This window comes from Gavialis gangeticus, unplaced genomic scaffold (assembly GCF_001723915.1).
Source record: "Gavialis gangeticus isolate Ggan-Ray unplaced genomic scaffold, GavGan_comp1, whole genome shotgun sequence".
NCBI lineage: Eukaryota > Metazoa > Chordata > Crocodylia > Gavialidae > Gavialis > Gavialis gangeticus.
The window spans coordinates 6,993,104-7,014,745 of record NW_017729019.1 but is presented as its reverse complement, the minus strand read 5'-3'; the positions used below and the strand labels follow the sequence as shown (position 1 = coordinate 7,014,745).

The window sequence follows — 21,642 nt, the reverse complement described above, 5'->3', positions numbered from 1 at the left end:
GGCAAGAGGCTTCCAGTCATATCTTTGCAAACTCAATCCCCTTGCGAAAGGCAGTTTCATGAACATTAAATCTTGGTAACTGGCTTAGTAATTATTAAATCCTCTCTCTGATGGACAAGCTTCTTCCGAATAAGGCGCATTCTTTGGCTAGTCCCCCATCACGCCTGCCACCCACCCACATGCTTCTTCCCCCCACCCCCCTGTTGCTTCCCATCCTGATAGCTCTTGAGGCCCCTGGGGGAATTCGCATCACATCAGCGCAGTGTCTGTCATCAAAGGCTGTCACAGAGAACCAGAAAATGACAGGAAATGGCAGATAAAGGGCCATGATAATGGAACGAATGACATTACCGCGCTATCACTCACCACCGGCTGTACTGAGGCTGGCTGGCTCAGCGGTCTTGCTTCTGGTGGCAGGGCTCCATCAGTGTTGAATTCTTCCTTCTCCCCGCATTGTGCGGCCCGTGCAGCCAGAAGGCATCAAGCACATGCAGAAGCACAACTTTCTTGGCAGCATGAAGGGCAGGGTGGAGTGGCAGGTGTTGAAGACGAATACAGAAGGGCTACTGGATCAAAGCCGAGGCCAAGGCCCTTGGGGTGGCTAGAAGGAGCTGGATGGGGAGTCGTTGGAAGCTGCCTTGAGATAAGAAGCATGTACAGAGGTTGCAAAGGGAAGACAAAAGAGCATGGGGATAAGCTGGAGAACTAGTCCCTTGGAGGGGCGAGGGAGAAAGCTGAAGCATTTTGGTGGCAAGCAGGGAGGGAAATTCTCCCAGCGTGTCCTGGTGTGGAGCCTGCAGGCTGCCACGGTTCCCGAAGCCGCCAGCTGTGATGGAGGAATCAGCCCAGAGGAGCCTGGAGCCAGGGGAGCAGGGAGGACTTGCTTTCTCAGTGGGGTGAGAGGTGGTTCCGCTCCCCAAGGTATGAAATTTGGTCTTGTGTAGAGTGCTAGCACCAGGTCTGTGCCTCACTTCATCCTTCGAAACCAGGGGCTGAGTGCACGGTGCTGTCAAACCAACCTCTGCAGGGTCTGTCTGTGCATGGCTAGGTGCTGTCACACAGACAGCGCCTGCAAAACTCCCCTGTCCCCAGGCTCCCAGGATCCTGGGAGAAGAGGCCCAGGTTTAGCACTTGGAGTTACCCGTGCCTCATTGCACTGCTCTTTCTCTGGCCTCATGGCTCCCAGTTTCCTGCTTGAGCCTGTCCAGACTGCAGAAGGACGTGGAAGGAGAAAGGAAGGTGGGAGAGAGCTAGGGCCTGATTTTCAAAGGTGCTGAGCACCCACAGATCACATCAGTCTCAAAGGGAGCTGGTGAAATTTGTCTCTGAAAATCACATCCAGGGGGTCCAACCCCATGCCCTTTTGGAGCCATTCCCAGTGGGCACTGCCAGGTGTTGCCTTTTCTGTCTAGTGGGATGGAGTATATATAAGCATGTTCTGGCTCTGTTCATTGCAGGGGGTGGCAGCATAGATGGTTTATCCAGTCTCATAGCTCACAAGGCGTAAGGAGTGGGGCTTCAGGGGCTGAAGCACTACAGGAAGAAACCGTGGTTCATCTTTTTCTCCCCTAGTCACACTGGCATGCCCTCATGCAACCCCTCAACCTCCATTGCCAAAGGCATGCGCTTTCTCTCTCTTTTTAACTAGACCAGCCTAATCTCTTGTTTAAACTCAACATTTGGTGCATAATGACTCCTGGCTGCTTGCAGAAAGCTCTCTGCAGTCTACTGCTGGGACCAGCCGCCTGACCCCTCTCCGCCTTTGGCTATTAATAACCTAACGCAGGCAGTAACCTGTGGAGGAGAGGGGAAATGGAAAGAGCCCACCAGGTGTCAGCTACAATTATGCAGGAAGTAAATATTTCTGGAGCGATAATCCCAAACTGAAAGCAACCAAAGGAACCTGCCAGGCATGATGGAAACGCCCGCCCTCCCTCCCTGCCCGCACTCCAGCATCCATTTGATGCTGAGTGCTGAATAAGTGGCACGGGGCAGTCCATGGAGACGTGTTCATCCGGAGGGGTCTAGCAAGCAGCCTTCTCCTAATGGAAGGCTAAGGGCAAGCCTGCCAATATAGCTCAACCAACAACTCCTTCTTGCAAGCCCTGTAAGAGCAGGGGGAAAAAGGCTTCTCAAAGAGCTCGGGAAGTGGCCTGAGCTACTGTAGTTTCAGGTGGTGACCCTGCATCCGCATTTGAGTTTCTACCCAGATGTTGGACAGAAATAAGCATCTGTGAAGACCTGGATTCCAAGTAGGAAGCCTTGTTTTGGGGGAGAGACACACTTCCTTCACACACTTTCCAATGGCAGCAGCTGAAATCCCCCAGCTTTTTCCTTCCCCTTGTTTTATTCAGTCCTGCTAGCTATCCAGCAGGTATGGCACCCCTGTTTCACAGTGGGGCTGGGCCTGTGGCTGCCCTGTGCGTGATGCCCTGTCCTGTGCCAGTGCTCCCTTTGCCAGCATCCTCCTCTGCTTGCTACCGCCTCCAGCTCTGCACCTCCAGTGCTCCAGGGAGCATTCCCATGGGGAGCTGATTCGTGAGCAAGGCTGGTACCCATCCTGCTGACAGAGGGATGCTTTGCTAAGGCCACTGGCACGGGTTAAGCTGGTGAGATCCTTCCACAGCCAGGTGCATTTGAAAGTAGCATCACATCGTGCAGGTCCAAGGAGCCGCCTTCTTATAAGAGGGTGCCCGTTTGTTCTCCTCCTTTGAAGAACGCTCCCACGTCTCTCAGAAGCTGCTCTATATGTGTTTGGAGAAGCGTTTGAGTTCACCTGTGGTCAAGTCCCCAGCCGTTCCCGCTTCACTGGCCTTGGATGGCTGGTCCATAGTGAGCTCATTAGGAAGGACCTGGAGGTATTTTCTAGGCAGTTCAGGATCTCACCTGAATTATTTAGAGCATTGCAGTACATCACGGCATGCGGGAAGAACAGAGGAATCTCATTAAAGGGCCCCGAATGTTTGTCTCCATCTGATAGGCCTGGCCACAGCATGGCGATAACAAGGAGAGAAATGTGTATGCAGCAAGACTTCTTATTACCTCACAAGTGGGAGGCCTGGGAAACTGTTTGCTGGAAGGAAAGCCATGCATGCTGATTTAGAAGCAAATCTGTTTGGAGCAGGACCGCAGGAAGTGAGCCCTACCTACCAGCCCTTGGGCTGGACGTGCCCTGGTTCTCCAGTGAAAGGGGTCTCTCTAGTTGGTCTTGCCCAGTGGGTGTTTGTCCACATCTCAACCCCACTGCTCATGTGGCTTAGTTTTCTGGGAGCAAACACTGGGCTGGGGGCTTTGGCAGAGCTCTGTGTGTGGATAACCTAAGCCTGGAGTAGCAGGGCAAGGACTGGGCTGGAAGTCAGGGCAGAGGCTCTGTGTCCGAGCTGCCTCCAGGGGCGCAAGGTTTGAAGAGCGAGGGAAGCCAGGTCTAGATTGAGGTGCATCGGAGCAGCCACTCGCTATGATAAAGAGTGCTTGCGTATACAAAAGATGCACCACTGTGGGGTACAGCAGCGGGGTGAGGCTGAGCAGGGTTGGGGGTTACCCAGGGGAGGACAGATGGCACAAATGGCCAGGAGCGAGGAGCACAGAAACCTGCAGCATTTGTATCCTCCTCCTCAGGGTGATACTTGAGCACCGCCCCACCGCCGCTGCCCTCTCTGCCACTAACCCTACCCACACTGTTAGCCCAGGAGGGCTGGGCATGCCAGCCCCACCGTCCAGGCTCTGAATCCTGGTGGATACCCATTCCTAAGCTGCGAGTAGTGGCAGCATGTGGCCCGTCATGCTCTCGGCAGCCTGCCCTGGCCACCCAGCTGCAGGGAGCCAACCCACGGGTTACCACAAGCTTCCCCTTCTTGGGGACCCCGCAGCCAGCGCTGCCATTAATGAGCACACCGGAGGGCAGGCTGCAGAGCGATGTAGCCTGTGTCCTCAGCTGGAGGAGCGTAAACTGGCCTGTTTCCATAGCTACAGCAGCGGAGCCAGAGACATGCAGAGAGCAGCGTTGCAGGAGTCATGCCTGATCATGGCAAGGGCCTGCTGGGGGTGGTGGGGAGGGGAGGGGAGGGAAGGGGCAGAATAAGGCAGAGGACACAAGACAGGAGGGAAGAGAGAGGTGGAGGGAGCACGAAAGGAGATGGGGCAGGGGATGAGGGCCAGACGCCCCTGCCCTTTATCCCAGACCCACTAGACTGGGAGTGTCCTTCCTGAGCAGAGCTGCCCAGGATGACCAAGCCCTTCTGTCCGGTTCCCCCGTGACTCCGAACCGGGCAGCTTGTCCCTCTTCAGGCAGAGTGGGAAAGCAACACCGTTCTCATGCCAAAGGGCAGCCGTGCGCCCTAGAGCTCGCTGGAGCTGGTCCAGCCTGGGCTTGGGAAAACTCTTCCTGCCAGAAAATGGGATTTTGCTTGAATTGGCTTTTTCGACAGGAGCCTGTTGAGGTCCCCGAACAGTTTGGGTTCCCACTGGAGCGAAACAAGATGGGAACGTGTCCTTTTGACATGCTGAAGGCCTGCAAAGCAAGGTGGCAACCCGTTTTCTATGATGGCACGCCCATACCAACAGACCGCTGGCATTAGCCCCCCCAACCCTGTGCAGTAGGGAAGGATTATTACCCACATCTGAGGCAGCAAGGGGCTAAGTGCCTTGCCCAAGCTCATCCAGGCAGCCGGTGGAAGAATGTCAGAGTCCCGCCCTGACGCCAGAGCCCTGAGACGTTGTCCCTCTCTGAGCGGTGACAGTCCCATTCAAAGTGTCTTGGTGACTGCTTCACAGCCATCTTCGCCCTTCCACGTGCTCCATCCAGCTTGAGTCAGCTGGAAACAGGCATGTTTCCCATAGGGGGAAAATGCCACTTCCCAAACAGCCCTAAAGATCACGTGCAAATTCCAGCGGCACCCTCTGTATGCCGGAGCTGCGACAGGGCCTCTTAGATGCAGCACCTGACTGCTGCCCTGGCTCCTGACAACCACACGGTGTTCAAGAGCTGCTAGGTTTCTCCCTGGATAAGGCCTTGTCCTGTCCTGGTACGGGTGCTTTTCGTTGCATTGGGTTTTCTTGTAAATAAACAGGTATTTGATGCAAGCAAGATGGTAGTGGGATGCTTACAGAGATGAGCCCCTTCTGCTCCTGAATACCAAGCAGCCACTTGCTATGATGAAGAGTGCTTGCGTATGCAAAGGATGGGGTGCTAGGAATAAACTGCTGCTGTCGCCAGGGTGGTTAGCTGCGGAGGGCCACTGCGGAGAGCTCCAGGGCTCCCAGGCAGCCAGCTGGAGCGACGGCCCCAGCCCTTTGCAATGGCCAGAGCCACGATTCTGGAGCCAGCCTTGGCTGAACGTGGGCAGGTTTCTGATGTGGTCGAGTGCCTCATTCAGATTCTCCTCCAAATGCAACAGGCCTAGGTCTTCTCCCCGTCTGGCCCATTTTATACCACTAGCTGTACTGACTTCATGAGAAGCTACCCCAATTTATCTTAGTGCGCAAGCCCAACCCAGCGGTCCTGTTTTCCGCTCTGCCTTCACACACAAACTGTCCTTCCCTAAAGGTTTTACAGGGGTGAAAAACTGTAAGGAGGCAGAGTTTTCAAAGCTGGGGGTCTCGCATCATTTCCAAATCCCATAGCTGAAGGCTCAGATCAGCATTTAGCCAATAAGTGGTCAAATACACAGATGATTCCCCTCTAATGATCTTAATGGAAGGTGGTCAGCATTGGATTTAGCACAGCAATGGCCCCTTCGCTTGGATGGTCAGCATCTCAATCCAGCTGTCAACACCATGTATTATTCATTATACACATTAAGGTAGCCTCCGAAGGCCCCAGCGAGGATCATGGTATTAGGTGCTGCACAAATGCTGAAGACAAGCTATGCCTGCCTCCAGGGGCTTACACTTCTTAGGACTTTTCTATATTTCCAAGTTGTGCCATATGCTTCTTAGGGCTTTCCTATGTTTCCACATTGTGCCTGCAGGGTTGAAGGCTCTTATTTAGACTGTGAGTTCCTCAGGGCAGGAACCATCCTTATGTGCTGTGTTTGTATAGCACCGAGCACAGCAGGACTGTGGTCATTAGGGGTTATGATCATATTAATAGTGAGAATAAAAAGGTGAAATTAGGGAGAGAGAAACTGAAACATATGAGAGAGAGGGGGAAGAGAGGTATTTCTAGAGGCAATATGAAAACAGAGGGGGGATGAGGAGCTTATTCAAAAAGCAGGAGCTGAGGAAGGGGGCTTGTTCCCCAGTGCAGTGAAGGACAGGCAGACATTGCCAGAGGTGTGAGGGGAGCAGGGGAAGAGAGATGAAGTGTAGGTGTTTCCCCATCTCTTATCAGATCAGGGAAAAGCTGCTACCAGTGAAATGGGCAGAGGGACACATTTCCTGCAGAAGACTGGAGCTAGGGACAGACATTCAAAAAGCCAGAGCCTGGATTGATTCAATCTTTGCAGGTTAGTCTAACCTGCCTAGGTTGAACCAGTTTGTAAGAGTACAGACATTCCCTCTGGAATGAGAAACTGTGGGCACATGCCAGTTTAGTTACTTAGCTGCCTGGTTCCCTTGGTCTTAATTTTTGGGCCTGGCTCACTGGCAAGTCCTGGGGTTGGGGGCTAGACTGGCTAATTTGTCTCCATATCTCCCCACTCAGCATTTGGCTTTCTGGCAGCCTGGGTGAAGAGGAAATTCTCTTCCATCCCATCCTTATCTGCCCACTGCCACTTGTGTCCATCTGGGGACCGAGGATAGCCCAGACCACACTAGGTGGGTCTTTCTGTCATTTCTCTGCACCCCTTATGTGAAGCCAGTTGGAGTTTCTAAGAGAGGAAAGGATTTGCTCTGCCTGACAAATGTGTGGGGAGTTTTAATCCACCACCCATGCAAGCAGGAGACTGTCAAACCTCTCTTGGTTTTACTGCCTCCATTATCATAAACAGTGCCCTGTGCCTATTATCAGGTCAGAGGGGGGTTTTGTCGTGTCACACTGTCCTGGAGCTTGAGCTGACGGCTTAGCATTACTGACGTGACCCACAGTCCATTAAAATCCCTGGTAGAGGCACCCATTGCCTTCGGTGAGTTTGTGCCCCCACCCTCCCCCGGGGCTGGAGGTTTGCTGATGATGCCCCTAGTCTTTCTTTTAACCTGTGGTTTTTAGTAATGTCTATAGATGTCTGAAGCAGCATAGGAAAAACGTGGGTTCGGAGAGCAGCATATTGGATTGTCCTCTGTAGATGCGGTCGAAGTACGTGGTACGACGAGTTCAGTTCCAGTGGGGGTTGAGCAGTATCTGCTAGTCATTTGTGAAGCCCCCCAGAATGCAATGTGATGTGCTCCAATGCAGCATGAATTCTGTTAAATGGAGCACATTCGTATAGAGCAAAGAACAATTCATCTACAAGCTGTGAATAAGAATCCATCTTCCCCGGCTTTTTATTTATTCAGGCGCACCAAAGCAGAGATCTAGCCCACTCTTTTGGTTTGCTTTTGCACAACATGTACAAATGCAGAAGTTAACTGTATGACCTATAAACTAGCTCTGTGATTCTCGGGGATAAAATGAGATGGCCTCAGGGTTCCCCCCGCTAAAAAGAGAGAGCTTTGGGCCTGCTTATCCATGTGTAATGATTTGAGGCTTCCCACATACACAAACAGCCCGGTTGCTTGCAGGCAGCATGGGTAATAGGACGTGCAGCTTTCAGAACCAACAAACACTGGGCTCCTGGTACCACTTGGTGCTAAGGGAGATTCGCTACTAGCAGTATGGGGCCAATGACACATAGCTAAGCAGTGCTCATTGTGGTTAGTAGGGGTGGCAGTCACAAATGTACATATGTAAACGCACACACGCACAGAGTCTTTCCTGGTTTCCCTATAGTAAATATTGCAAAGTGATAACCATTCCACTAAGATAGCACAACATCCACATCCCGACAGCATTGTGCACTGCAGTTGCTGTGCTCTTGTCCTTTCCTCTTCATCCTTCCTTCTCTGTTCCCAGTCGGAGGATTTTTGACCTGTCTCCCATTCCTGCTTCTCTTCAGTTTCTCTCTCTCCCCTCCTCCCCTAGCTCCATCTCTCTGCATGAACACACTTCTCAGGGGTGCTTTAACTCCTGTTTGTCCAGGGAAAGAGGCCCGCTTCCTACTATGGCTCTCTCTGACTCAAAACTGCCATGCTAGGCTGGCTGAGACATGGCACACCTGGGCTTAATCCTTGGCTATTCCTGGCCACACTGACTGAGGGTGGGCTTGCACAGACATCCACATGCTACCTCATTATCAGTGCTCCCCAGCTTGTGTTCAGGTGCTGCTCTTATCCTTCCACCCCAAGCCAGCCTCCCTACTTCTTCTGCTTTGGGGGTTTGCAGCTCTAGTGATGGCTGGTGTCCAAGCTCCACTGGAGTATGGCAGGGGCATTGCTCCCAGTGGGAGGGTCTTTATTCAGACCCCACCATTTCCTTGGCATCTGCATTAGCTGTAATAAGAGGTCCTCCTTACATCTGTATTTGCCAGTGTTGCTGGTTCCCATTTTACAGAAGGGAATGTTGACCGCTGGGATTTGCCCATGGTGTCACAGAGGGTCTAGGGCAGAGCATGGACCTGAATTCAGATTACCCAAATTCTAAGTCACTGCCATACACATGAAGCTGACTTCCCCTGAAAAAACCCATCTCAGATCCATGCCATCCTCCTTGGAGGCCCTTGCAGTTGTTCCAGAGGCCTGTGGGATGTCCTCCGGACCCAGCAGCACCCCAGATCCACTTTCAAGAGCCCCAAATCCAAGGGGGAAAAGGAAGACATGACACGTTTTACAGTCCTTCTCATTAAACCCACACAAAGCAGAGAGAGAAAATCAGGAGAACTGGGCACAGTTCCTACCCGTCGGCTCTGGGAGGATTCAGAGAGATAACAAGGTGCAGCCAGCCGAGGCTGTTTATTTAACACACTCACACAGCAGCTTTTTATCTCCCGGCTTCCTCCTAGACAAACAGAATTAGTGCTATCGCGCTCCCTACCAGGAGATAGGCGGGAGAAGGCCTGAGAAGAGCTTCTCAGCATCTTGCCACACAAAATACAGGAGTTAACAAAAACATCGAGTGCTTGGAGTAAATAAGACACTGTAATAAGAAGCACATAAACACAGGCTTTGAAACGGTTTATTCTGCCCCCCACCTCCCTTTATGTCAGTGTTGGCGCAGTGGGGCCTCTGCCACCAGTATGCTGCTCCCCAACTCGGAGAAAGGAGGAAATAAAGGGTAGAGTCCAACGGATGCATCTCCCCCCTTAATTCAGCCTGCCACTCACTGCTCCACGCGGAGCAGCTGCTACTGGGCCTGACGGCGCCTGTTCCAGGAGGGCGCTTCAAAGCAGCGGCAGGAGTCTGTGCAATGAATGGCTCAGTAGCAGCCACTGAGCATAGAGAGAAGCTTTCAAAGAGGCTGGTAATGAAAGATCAGGGCTGTGATGCGTTGCCACATGGCCCTGCTGGATTTCGCTTGAGATCTGCGGCCTGGGGGATGGGACCAAAACATCAAGATGCCGCATCGCCGGCTTTCGGGGTGCTCTTTTCTGCTCACCAGCCTTACGCCCCCATACCTTCCTCCCCTTCCTGCGCACACAGCCAGGCAGACAACCCTCTGGTGGACAATAGACTTGAGACACGTGCTTTTACACGTGCCTAAACTTAATGCGCATTTGCCTAATGCAGATTAAGGCAATTTAGGCACACAGCTACACATGCACACACTAATGCGCATTAATTTGGGTGTGCAGACTGATTTGGGACTAAAGTTAACCCTAAGTCAATGGACACACACTGCATTAATGTGCATTGCATTAGTGCATCTGCACGTTTACTAATGTGATTTAGCTATTCGCGCATAAATGTGACACCAGTTTTACGCAGGCATCAAATTTAGGCTCGAATAGCTTTAAATCCCCATTTTTAAGGTGCTCAGGCTAACGTGCATGAAATGCACACATGTAGACATGCCCTTAGAGGCCTAAGTGCACTTTTTTCCTGCCATGTTCACACCCCAGAAAAATCTGTTGATGGATTGCCTTTTGTAACGTGCTGTCATCTGACCGAGTCACAAAAAAAGCAGCAGGGAAGAGGAGGAACCACCCACCTTTTGCATGAGCAGGTTTTCAGGGACTTGAGCAGGGTGCAGTGAAATCACACCTAGGCATTTAAATCCGTTTACATACCTACCAGGTGGAGTAGGATCCAGCCTCTAGTGTCTACATACAGATGTGGTGCCTAACTTTGGGCAGCCCAGGTCTGCTCCCCACAGATCTGGATAACCTGTTGTCGATAGGGGCATGGCTTTTGACTGAAATAGATGCACTGGTGGAACACCCAGTTTGGACTCCAGTATAATGGGGTAAAGATGCCTTTTGGCAGCACAGCTTATTGTGCCTCCTTTATCAGAATGTGTCATCGCTTCTGTTCCGGCATCCGTCAATAGGGGCTGCACCTCTTTACTGATGCCTGTATAGTCAAAGCAGCACAATATTGGCCTGCAGACAGGTTAGAAATGCAGGAGTGAAGTAGCCCTTCCTGCACTGTCTGAATGCTTTACAGATGTTGAGCTAAATTATCCCTCCCGGAACCAATGTTGTGATGCTGGGAGAGTATTCAGCCCATCCATTAATGATTAGTTACCACTTCCCATATCCCATTAGAGAAAGGATGTGGACAAATTGGAGACAGTGCATCAGAGGACAACGGAAATTGTTTAGGGGCAGGTTGCATGACTTGTGAGGAGAGGCTGAGGGAACTGGGCTTATTGAGTCTGCAGAAGGGACAACTGAGGGGGGATTTGATAGCAGCCGTCAACTCCCTGCAGGGTGGATCCAAACAGGATGGAGCTGGCCTGTTCTCGGTGGGGGCAGATAACAGGACAAGGAGCGATGGGCTCAAGTGGCAACAAGGGAGGTTTCGGTTGGATATTAGGGAAAACTCTTTCACTAGGAATGTGGTGAAACACTGGAACAGGTTACCCAGAGAGGTGGTGGGATCTCCATCCTTGGATGTTTTTAAGACCTGGCTGGACAAAGCCTTGGCTGGGATGATGTAGTTGGGGCTGGTCCTGCTTTGTGCAAGGGGTTGGACTAGATGTGACCTCCTGAGGTCCCTTCAACCCTCATCTTCTATGATTCTAGGATTATCCATAAGTAATATCCCTACCTCACTTGGAGCAGAGGTGAGGTGGAGAAAGGTGAAGCAACTTGCCCAAGGTCCCGCAGTGACTCGGTGTCAGGGCTGAGGGCTTGCTCTTGTCACTACAGCACTCCATGGTCTCTGGCTGGCTGGTCGAAGGGGAGATGCTCCCACGTCTCGCAGGGGGAGACGTCTTTGCTGACTCTGGGCAGCCAGAACAAAGAGCCGTGTGTGTCGTATGCCCTAATGCAGTGAGGAGGGAGTGGGGAAGCTGCTTGGAACAGCATTTCTGAGCCAAGCCAGCCTGGAAATAATGCTACCGAGGGGATTTTGCACTGACCAGGTGGGGGGGGTGCTTTTTTTCCTCTTCCCCCATCTTGTCTCCTTTGTTTTGCTGCATTTGACACAGCAGAGAAGGTGGCAAGGCCCGTTCGCAGCTCTCTAAGCAGACAAGGAAGACGCAGCGCCGCATAATACAATGGAATTTAATAAAGTGCTTCTAACTGACAAAGTTTTTCCTTTGCCAGCTGCTTAATTAAATTGCCTAATGCTGCTCGCGATCACAGCACAAACTCCTGTGTTTAAAGAGCACGGTGTTGCCATGGTGCTAACCCAGTGGATGGTGCGAGGCTGTGACAAAGCATACAGATGAGGAAGGCGAGTGTCGCGGCAGGAGGATCGGTTGCCACGTTACAGGGGAGGCCCTGCCGATTGTGCGAGGCAAGGGTGAAGGCACTGCTGGGCTCTGTGGCCAGGCCCTGCTTTGATCTCAGCGACGCTGCATCCGCCTGCACCTTCTGCCCGAGGGTCCTCAAGCCTCTCGCTCCGTGAGTGATGCCTTACAACGCGGATGCTGAAATAGCCTGATATCTGTCTTTCAGACAGGTGACGGGTCTGCTGGCAAAACACGGCTCACGTGATGTCATAGCTGGAGGGGCAGGTGCTGAGCAGCTCCGAAACTCAAGCCCCAAGAAGCTTGCCAAGGTCACAAAGTGACTCAGGTGGGAGCAGAACCCAGGAGTCCTGACTTCTTGCTTGGCTGCTTTGATTAATCAGTCATTAGAGGACGAACCTCTCTTCAGTCAAGGTGGGAGGTGAATCGTAAGACTAAGATACAAGAGAGCCTGAGTTAATTAACCTGCCCTGCCACAGACCCCTTGGGTAAGTCACCTAGTCTCTCTGTGCCTCAGTTCCACAGCTGTGAAATGGGCACGACAGCCTTTCTGTAAGTGATATTCCAAAGCTACATTTGCGCCCAGGGAGTTACATCCGCACGCGGCTCCTATCGATTCCAGCCACCACTGAGCGCTTGTCTTGACCTCCGCCATTTAATTGAGACTTAATAACACAGTTATTGCATGTTAAATAACAGTGGGTCATTAAAAACATTTATCTAAGATTAACAGCTATGTAATAGACACTATTAGCCTTGCAGTTGTGTAAGTGGCTCATCCACAATGCAGGCAACTTAATGATCCCTGGGGGTTTATTTACCATGCAGTAACTGTCATTTGAAATCTAAGGTCCGGGGCCCCCTATGTGCCTTTACCCTGCTCCTTGTGCTATCATTTACAGCTGTGTCAGCGGGAATTAAATGCTGCTTTTCCCATCCGGTAGTGGGTTAAACCCACTGGTAAATATGTGGGCCCAAAGGTACAAGGCAGAGGAGAACCAGACCCGATAGACAGTCCAGTCTGGATTAGTACAGGGTTATCAGCTATTGCAACAATCTGTCTTAGTGCAGATGCATCTTCTGCTGGCAAAAATGGGCTAGTTTATATCAGTTCTCCACAAAGAAAGGGCTTTTAGGCCAGCATCTTTGCATCTACACAGGGGCATTTGCTGAGGGCAAAGACATTATCTCCTTTCTTAATCCTTCTCCCACCAAATTACCAGCCTGATTTTGTGCACTGCAGGAAACACCCAAGTGCCAGTTGCCAGCTCTACCCACTGTAGCTGGATCCTTGTGAAGTCTGGTGCTTTTCTCAGCGCTCCAGCTCCTGGAATCATGTGATCACTCCCAAATCTCAGCCTCCGTGTCTTGTTTATTGTAAGCGAGTCCCTTGCTTTGATAAGAGCAGAGAAAAACCCCTCTTGGCTCAGAAACCAGAAGGCCAGTGAAGAGAACCCACAAACCATCATTAAAAAACCAGCTTGCAGTTTTAAAGCTGATAGGAGGCAGGGCCCGACTCTTGATTTTCGACTATTTAGGGCTGACAGTCTTGTGGAGCCCCCATTCTCAACGCAGGTGCATCTGATGAGAACGGGAGGTCCAAAATCCCCATCGAGGACTCCATCCGCCCCAGCCCAGATCTTTCCCAAGACACCTGCCACGGGGGTCCTGCTTGCTGCTGCTCCTCTCTGGTCTCCAGGTAAAGAGCGTGAGCTGCTCCTTTTGGCACTTGCAGGTGTCAAGCCTTAATGGAGAAGGCTCCAACTACACAAGCAGAGTTCGCTGCCTGCCCCCGCTGCCGTGTTTGTTGACCCCATTTTATTTTTTACCCATGCTTCATTCCCGCTGTCAATTCTTATTGTGCACTTGTGTGTGGATGCACTCTGCCCTTGGAAAGCACAGGCGGGGAGAGCTCTCTTCCCAGAAACCCGTCACGTTGCTAGGGATGGCGGAGTCTCAGAGCCTTGCCTTGGGTTGCCTTAATGAACACTTAGCTTGTAGCAAAGGGGCTAAGAGAAGAGAGTAGCCTGACCCGCTGTGCGTGGCTGAACTGAACCGCGCAGGGGGGCCTGTGTCAGAGCAGAGAGTCGGCATCACCCACCCCACATTCTCAAATTACGAGACTGGCTGGGAAACCCAGGCGGGTGGCTTAACTATTGTGAGGTCTTTTTGTTCTTTTAAATAACTCCTGGCCCCAGGTCTCGGAGCCTTTACAATGCACTTGGGTCCTATCTTCAAGCTTTTCTCCTCAACCGTGAGATATTAGGATGTTTCATAATTATCCTGAATCATAGAATAGTAGACCTGGAAAGAGCCTTAGGAGATCACATCTAGTCCAACCTCTCGCTGAAGGCAGGATTGCCCCTGTCTCAGTCACTCCAGGTCAGTGGCTGTCTAATCTGCTCTTACCTCCAAGGATGGAGATCCTGCAGCCTCCCTGGGTAGCCTGTTCCAGTGTGTAACCCCTCTCAAGGTGAAATTTTTGCCTAAATTTCCCTTGCCACGGTTTAAAACTGTGGCACCTTGTCCCGAGCCCTGTGGCCACAGAGAATATGTGGACGGACTGAGATTTTCACATAAGCCCTGGACTCCAGCAGTGAGGACTATACCCAAGAAAACACCCAGACCCTGCCGGTGTGTAGACACCTAGATCCCAGCAGAGATCCGCATCCGGGTGTCGTGAAACTCAGGACCCAGCACCTGTGGAGATTGGACAACTCTGCTGCCCTTGATTCTTACCCATGTCCCAGGCCCTACCCCATGTACAGCCCAGCGCATGAACATAGGGTCCCTCAGCAGGTTTGCTGGAGGGGATGCTGCCCTAAGTGGCTATTGAAGAATACGGTTTCCCCTAGAAGAGTCTAATGGCCCCACTGCTCAGATTCATGCAAGTTGGCATGAAAGCTGGACTTGAACAAAGCTCGCTGTACCCCACTGATATGCTCCCCAAAGCCCTAACTGGACCTTCACATGATTTAGAGCACCCTCAAGGCTGCTCTGAATTGCAGCCCCCAAGGTGCTACTGCAACAGGGGATGCCTGGAGACAGAGGTACTCTGAACATAACCTGTACCCGCTCCCTGGGGACTGGAGGGCAGGACAACAGTGCCTGGTGCTGGGTCCAGCCCTGCAGTAGTTAGGGTTGTCTCCATGCCAGGAGTGGTTCAAAACCCTGAGATGTGGCCCCAGGGGTATCCAGAAGGAGAGCATGTTAAGAGCCTCCATTAGCAGAAGCAGCTATAGCTTCACCGGTTCCTCTGAAAGCTTTGGGCTGGAGGGCCAGGCTGTCCCAGCTCCTTTCAAGACCCGCCTTGGCCAGCCCTGTTCACTTTGGTCTCTCTGGTCCTTCCCCAAAAACTGAGTTATACTGAGGGCCTGTATCCATGCCCAGGGATATTTCAGTTCTTCCTCCTCCTTCCAAGAGAGAAAATCATCCTGGTTCAATCATAATTAGTTTAATTTCATGTCTCTGAAGATTATTGACTTAACTAAGAGCCACTGGCACCTGCAGCGGATGAATTACATTCCCCTGCGGGTTCAGAGGCAGCTCCTATTGACCTCAGCCTGAATCCTGATTTCAGAGTGTCCCCGCCAGCCTTTCACCAGGGCTGCCCAGTGCAGTACTGTAAGCCCCAGGAGCAAATCCCAGAGGAGGCCAGACTCGTGCAAGGGTCTTTTGCATGGAGCTTAAGCAAGGCACTTTAATGCACAGGCTCTGGGGCAATGGTGCTCTCCCCTAGCAGACCTCAGTTGCCTCTTTTGTGTGGAGGTTCAGAGGGGGAGGCTCGGAGGGGTTAATCCTATATTTCATAGGAGCTGGACATTACTTGCTGCACATCTCGCCTGCCCTCATGACCCCATGTGAGCACTGTTATTAGGAGAAAGAAAGCTCCACTTCCCAGAAACATTTCCTGATAGAGAGACAGGGGAGGAGGGGAGGCAGAGACAGAGCCTGTCAAAGAGCAGGTCCAAGTAATGCAATCCTCTCAAGACCTGGGGACCAGCAAGAACTTCATTAACCAGCTTCATTAGCCTAGGGCTCATCTGGAGACTGAACAAATCATTAGTGACTGATTCCACTGGGGCTGCCTCAGGGTCAAGCACTAGCAATCACTGCACACCAGGCCCAAGCGTGGGGCTGCTGCTTTTGCCATGAGTCCGGAGCAAGGCCAAATGGGTCATCGTTAATTAGAACCCAGCTTTTCCTCTTCATTAAAATCTGCCTTCAGTCTTTGGAAAGGGGATCTTTTGGTATTGATTCTGAATCTCATTTCATCACCATTTTGATTATTCATGCGATGGGGAAGAAGATTTGCTGGTGTGGGTGAGGACTGGCTGGAATCTGATGGTTTCTCTTTCTATGCTCATTTATTAAGTGATGTGAGCCACAAACAGGCATATAGTGAGAGGGAGAAGTGTGCATCTGTCTATGTGTCACTCAAGATCTGTCTCTCTGTGCATTAATACTTATCTCTTCTCCGTGCTTTTCATCAGTGGATGTCAAAGCCCTTAAGTCAAGGGTGGGCAATTATTTCGAGGGTGGAGGGCCGCTTACTGAGTTTTGGCAAGCCATTAAGGGCCGCATGACAGGCAGCCAGGGGCAGATAAATACTAATTTTCTAAATTTTTTAGGGGCCCCACGGGCTGGATAGAATGGCCTGGCAGGCCACATTCGGCCCGTTGGCCACATTTTGCCCGCCCCTGCCTTAAGTCAATATGCTTATTTCCATTTTGCAGATGAGAAAAGGGAGGTTATGTTTAGCAACAGACAGATGAATGCCCTGTGGCAGACCTGGGTGTCCAGCCTCCCTAACCCATATGGGGAACTTTGCACAAAGCAGATCATGGGCATGTGGGTAGAGTCTGGTCTACCTGCTGTGCACGGGGCCAGCTAGGATGTGTTTAAGGTTGCGCTGGGAGCTTATCATTCCCACAGGAACAGTTCTGGCCATGGGGCACTCTTTGGGCTGCAATATGGAAGCACAGCCAGAGAATTGAACTCATGGCTAAGGTCACTCCTCTTGACCCAGCTGGGGATGGGACCTCACCATTCAGGATGGAGAGTCAGAGGCAGCTGAATGAGACGTTGACTGTATCACTCCGTCATGTTGTTGGCTTCAAACACTGGCCTGCCCCAGCCATGCCAGCGAGGCTGGGGTGCTGCAAGGCTCAGGTGATGCTTTGACCTTCATGGTGTGTAGTGGCTGTACCAGGCACAGGAAGTGGATATGTGGGGTCCAAGTGAATGAACAGGCTTATCCAAGCCTAAACTTCCCTTGCTGCAGCTTGAGCCCATTGCTCCTTGTTCTGTCATCTGTCACCACTGAGAACAGTCCAGCTCTGTCCTCTGTGCAATCACCCTGCAGGGAGTTGAAGGCACAGCAGTGGTCCAAATGCCCACACTCTGCCATAGCGAACCAGCTGTGCTTAGACCGAGGATGGCAGCACATCTGGACTGCTCGTAGGCAGACCAGAGGTCCCTTTTTTGCCTGCTTATTTTGCCTGGGTGTGAATTTGGTCCTGATAGAGAGGGAGAGGCTGTAGCTGGAATGGGCCAACACAGTTTGGGGGTCCCTCCTCACTGCTTTCAGTAAAACCAGGCCCCAAAAAGCATGCTTATAATGCAACAACACATGGAGCACTGTGGCTAAGTTAGGTTTGTGGCACTCAGACAGAACCGAAGTCCAGACTAGCCTCGTCTCTCCAAGCTCGGGCTCTTCCAATGTGCCAGACTTCAAAGCTGCCAGCTCCCAGGAGCAGCATCTCTTGCCCGAGCTGGCATCAGCAGTTGCAAGTGGCAACACCGAGAGGAACACGAAGCTGAGATGAGAGGGCGGTGGGGGGAGACTTCTCCTGCAGCAGCTGACTGCCACTTCCAGTCGCAGCGTACCCACACGCTGGCAGTGCTACCAACAGGGCTTTGCAGGCTCAGTGACTGTGGAGAACAACCAGGAAGCTTCAAGAGAGACATCTGGGTTGCAGGCACTGGGGTGTGCACTAGGGATGTCCAGAAAGATGAGGCCTGGGTGGGAGTTAGCATGGACCCGGGGAAGAGGAGCCTCTCCCTAGTAGTTTATTGCACTGTTTCTCTCTCTCCACATCACAGAGACCCAAGGAAATTAGGAAACGCTGCCAGGAGGGTGGGGCTGACTCTGGGCAACTCTCCTTCTCATGCGGCTGCTCTGGAGCATTTCATTAGCCTGTCTCCAGAGAAGCGCTGTCCAGCTGCTCATCAGCACTGCTGGCGCACACACGTGGTCTTGCGTGTTGTTGCTGTGACCCACGGCTAGGCCGAGTTCTGGGGGAGGGCACTGCACAGCTGATGACCACCAAGAGAGTATGTGCGCCTGCCTGCCTTGGCCTCTGCACTTCCCCTGAGCTGGCTCAGCTGTCCCAGGCCTCACAGCCCCACATGGAGACACCCAGAGCCCAGCCCAGCTCCACCCCAGAGATCCCGAGCAGCTCTGGCTGGCTAGGAAGCCAGGGCAGGGTAGGGAGTGCAGAGCAGCTGACAGCCTCTGGGCCAAATTCAGATAAGGTGCAAGCGGGATGGGATAGCAGCATGCTTGCGCCTGCTTACGTTGGGGTGAGATCTCATCCATTCTTCATCTCTTTCCTTGTTGTTCCCCAAGCATCTGCCGTCCACCGCAAAGCCACGCATAGCCCCGTGCAACAGCAGAGCAGACGCCCTCCCCGTTCTCTACAGGCCGTATCAGGGCTGCTTCTGCCCTCCGCTCCCAGCACCCGCCCAGCGCGGCAGTGACAGACCCTTCTCACTGCAGCAAGGGAGAGGGGGGAAAAAGAGTGGGACTCAGCTGCAGCCATTTATCTCCCAATGCTGGGCTATTAGACAGATGACAGAGGGAGAGAGGCAGGCAGCGCCGGCACCGAGACCCAAGCTCCTTCCACGCCGTGATTTATCTCCCGGCTTCATCTGGCAAACTTGCTGATGAAAGGACTCTTCCCTTCTCTGTGCCTCATCAATTCTCATTCTCATGTCATTGCTTTTCCCAGGCTTTCTAGTTTCTTTTCATTTAACGGCTTGTCCCCTTGTACCCCCCTCTCCCCCACACCACAGCCCCCTCTCATTCTCGCTCCTGCCTTCTTGTTCTCCTGCTCTGTCATTTCCTTTTCCTCTTCCTCTCAGTCGCTGTCCTTTTTCTTTCTCCCTCATTATCTCCAGTCCTTTCTCATTCGCTCTATCTCATTGTCTGCCTCTTGTTCCTTCTTGTCCTTTCTCTTTCCATCTATCACTATCTCTCTGCTTTGTTCTCTTGCTCTCCTCGTATCTGGCTGGAACGGAGAAGGATGCGCCTGATCCCTTAAGCCGCACACGCATGGTCAGCACTGACAGCAGCATCTTGGAGCTGGATGAAATCCCAGCCAGGAACTTCCAAGCTGATGTTTGCACCGTGATTCTTCACCCTCCCTTACTGCCTGCGCCCTCCCATCACCACTGGAGTTGCAATCAGGCATCTGAAATGGCACAGTTATAATTATGCCTTCAGTTTTGGCTTCTTCTCTGCTCCTAAATGCAATCTTTCCTCAAAAAAAAAAAAAAAAAAGGAAAAAAAAGAAAAAGATTTTTTATTTTTTTGCAAAAATCTAGTTGGTTTAATAAAAGATATCACCTCTACCGTGAGCCCTGATTCCTTTTGCTTCTAGACCAATACGGCTACAACCTGGATACCTGACAGTTTCCCTCATGGCACTGGAGGCCTCACACCCCAGAGAGACCTGAATGTAGCTGAAATAGTTTCAGCTCAGCACTTTACCCAGCACTCAGTTGCCTTTGGGGAGGTCCACAATTATCCAGATCCTTCTTTTCTTTCAAGGCTTTCATTTAAAGGTGATCTGGCACGAGGCTGGGACTCAAGAAATGTGGGTGTGTTGCTGGGCTTTGCTCTGGGCAAATCTCTTGATCCATGCAGGGTATCTTTTCTCTTGTAAATGGGAGAAATCCTTCCCCCACTCCAACAGTGGCTGAAAGTAAACCCATCAGTGCTTGTGAGGTGATGATGATGACAGCTTTGTAAGCAACTCCTTAATAGAAATGCATCAGAGAGTACCTGTTGGCTTGATTTCCCCTTTCATTCAGAAAAGGTGGGGAGAAGCAACCAGGCAGGGGATGCTTATGCAGTGTGATCCTCCCAGCCTTTTCTGGTTCACACATTTCTAGTTTAATACCACCTTATCATGAGCAGCTGGCACTGCTTCCTGCAATACCTCAAACCTGCTTCTGCCCCAAGCCTGACTTCTCACTGCTTCCTTACCTCATTAGCACCCTGGCAGAAAGGGTGTCACTACTAGGGACGGGCCAGGGGTGGAGACTTCCAGCCTGCACTCTCACAGCTTTGGGGGGTAGGGCATCAGTGAAAATCTCTGCTTTTATTTTGCAGCTTTTAATGGGATTCAAATGATCTTTTTTTCCCCCGGCGCTACATCTTTATGACCGCCAATCAGTCCTCGGGGACTTGCAAAAGAGGTCTGTTGCAAATTTCTGTGCCCAGGCTGCGAGCTCATTAACTCGTGCAAGAATCATTCACGGCAATATATTTATCAGCAAATTATCTATCTAATGGCTGGTAGGTTTAAGGCCTGACTATCATTTTGGTATATCTGTCACCCCCATAGTGGCTGCAGCTCACAGCGATGATACAGGAAGGCTGTTTGGAGGGTGGTCCAGATGAACTGTTATACTAGAAGTGTGGGGGGCTCTTTCTGTTCTGTGTCTGTACAGCACCTAGCACAATGGGGTTCTGGGCTATGGCCAGGTGTTATAGGTGGCATGATGATGATAACAACAACAACAACAATAATAATATCATTGTTATTAATAATTATGTTATTATAATAATTAACAATACTAATGATAGTAGTAGTAGTGGTAATAATAGTAATGTCATTATTATTAATCATTATTAATAGCAATGATAATGATACTACCACCATTCCTCCTCCTACTACTACTACTACTAATATGCAGTTATTTAGATTTGGCCCCAAAATGCTGCTACTCTTCCTGTGGGTGGATGCTCACCTTCCACGCCAAATGTAGGCTGTGATTGTTGGGATCCATGCACGCCCATGGGGTCAAAGAGTGAATGACCTCTGCAGTCCCTGCCTCCCCCCACCACAATCTTCCCTGGCGAAGCGGTTTCTCTACTCCTCTGCCAGCATTGCATTCAAGGTCAAGGAAAGGGATTCGCATTTCTTTTGGCGAATGGAGCAGTAGCGGCGGCCAGGTGGTGCCTGTAATGAGTGGCAGAGGGGAGGTACAAAGCAGATCAGGTCTGCAGTGTGGGCCCAGGGATTAGCCTGATTATTTCCTTTTTCCTTTTAAAATAGCTACTCCCTGCCATCTCCAACAATATAATTAGGCAAGTCTCCCCTCCTCCTCTCTCTCTCTCTGAAGGACTCTGGGAGCAGGGAGGTTTCCTGGAAGCATGACCTGACACACATTCCCTCCTCCAGCATGGCTCGGTAGGGCTCCCCATCTCCTCGCATTGCGGACGGGCAGCACAGAAGCTGCAGTCCTCCATGCTGCACAAAGGCAGGAGCAGATTGTGATGGCTGCGTAGCGCTGCCAGTCGTCCCCAGCGTATGGGCGGCCAGCCTAGCCAGCCTTCTGCACGCGCAACACTTGCTTGGCTGTGACCCCCACAATCTGCATGTTCCCTCGCCCTGCCTGGAGGACTCCAGCTTCCCTGCTGCACCAATTCATCCAGCCTCAGAGCCCCGTTGTTTTAACCATATGGTGTTTTGCAGTGAAGATAAGCTGCATATTCGTACACCGGGTTGTTCTACCTAAATATG

The 21,642-nt window shown here is 51.6% G+C and overlaps 1 protein-coding gene across 3 annotated transcripts in view; it reads left to right on the top strand.

Annotated features, from left to right (window-relative positions):
- The window catches only part of LRRN2 (leucine rich repeat neuronal 2), a 94,482-nt gene that overhangs the window by 52,365 nt on the left and 20,475 nt on the right, over nucleotides 1-21,642 (top strand). Inside the window, exon 1 of one of the 3 annotated variants that reach the window (XM_019513942.1) lies at nucleotides 11,964-11,981. The exons of the other annotated variants lie outside the window; for them this stretch is intronic. The gene's annotated coding sequence lies outside the window, so the exon portion shown is untranslated. Of the gene's footprint in view, nucleotides 1-11,963; nucleotides 11,982-21,642 lie in introns of those variants that run through there. 3 annotated transcript variants of the gene reach the window in all.